Genomic DNA, 1601 nt, shown 5'->3' with positions numbered 1-1601 from the left:
GGCTGAAACTCCACACTAAGCATGTGTAAGGACATTAAGCTGTTGGAACTAAAGGATAATTTGAAAAGTATTTTTCTTAATACTGGCATTAGGTTTCCCCAGCTTTGCAGTTGGTAAAGAGAAAAAGAATGTCCTTACTAAGGGAAAGCAAGTGAAAGCTGAACCGGGGAGGAATTAGGGGGTGGTGGATGCTCGGAGCCGTGTCCCCTTGCTTGGCTAAGGGCTCTGATAACGCTCGGGGCAAGAAGAAGGCCTGTTCCCAGCCCAGACCCTGCTGAAACACCCTAGGGGTCACTGGCTTTCCTTCACTGGCAAACTGCAACATGGCGAGGGAGAACCAACGCGGCCACACACATTCTCCCGAGAGCAAGAGCATCTGTGCTGCATCCCACCTGCACCAAGGGTAGGGCTGCACTCCTGTTGGGGCCTTGGAAACCTGAATGTTAGGCAAAACCTCTGTTTTTCCAGAAGTGATGAACTGAAAGATTTTTCATCTTATCACACAGAAAGTCCCCTTGGGTACCTGCTGACCTCTGCAACTTCTTTATATGGCTGCTGAGTGACTGGGTCATGAAAAGAGAGCACAAACCTCTGCAACTTTTATTTCCCTTCATATTTTTAGACCTCTCTCCTTAGCTGGGTAAAGCAGTGCAGAGTCAGTGAGAACAGTAGATCTGCAGTTACAGCAGCTACAAGTGATGTCTGGTGAGTTATGTCAGTTCTCAGCACCATCCCATTCCCTGACCCTGCAGGGATGGCAGCCCTTCCTGATGCCCCGGGGCTGGTGAGTCACTGTGCTATCGTGCAGCCTCTCCGCTGCCTCTCTGCATTCCCACCTCTGCCCGGTGAAGGTCCTAGGGCTGCGGGCTCTGCACTTGCCTCTGCTTCTGCTCCCTGCCTCTGCCACCACAGGCCAGGGCAGTGGGTGGGATGTGGGACCCGATGCTGCATCCCAAGCTCCTGAGTGTAGGAATCTGATAAATCAGTGGCTCAGGGAGTGCAGGGAGGCACGGTGCCGGCTGCGGGGCATCAGAAGAGCCCACGTCCCTCATAGAGGAATTCCTGTGCCCTTGCAAAATGCCCGTGTGAACGGAGGCAGGAAAATTAGCTGCAATATGGCTTTTTGTGATCGCAGAGAAATTGCGAAAGGAAGGAAAATAAAAAAAGGTTCCGTTTTCCTCTCGTTCCCCTTCCCCACGAGGCTGGAAAGGCTCAGGAAGTGCCCAGCCATCAGGAACAATGTGAAAAAAGCCTGGTACCATTTTCCCTGGTGAACCTGGCGGGATCCCAAGCAGGGACTGTAACACCCGGCAGGAGCGGGGCTCCCTCATGCCCCTCATGCGGAAATGAGGGCTGGGCTCCCTCCTTTCATTTTCTGCTCTTCCTTTGTTGAACCCTGCTGCCATGTCCCCAGCATGATGAGGAGGGATGTCTCACCCTGCCTGGGCATGCTGACAGGGGGTCCCCAATGAGCTCCCTGTCTCTGGCCCGAGTGGGAAGCAGTGGCTTGCAGAAGGACACATGCTGCGTCACTCCATCAGCCTCTTTAACTTCCCGACTCACCCCCAAAATGCCTTTTGATTGAGCATCAAGGCTGCCCC

Source organism: Accipiter gentilis, chromosome 7 (assembly GCF_929443795.1).
Source record: "Accipiter gentilis chromosome 7, bAccGen1.1, whole genome shotgun sequence".
In the NCBI taxonomy this organism is placed as follows: domain Eukaryota; kingdom Metazoa; phylum Chordata; class Aves; order Accipitriformes; family Accipitridae; genus Astur; species Astur gentilis.
The sequence above is the reverse complement of the archived record's forward strand: the minus strand, read 5'-3'. Positions refer to the sequence as shown.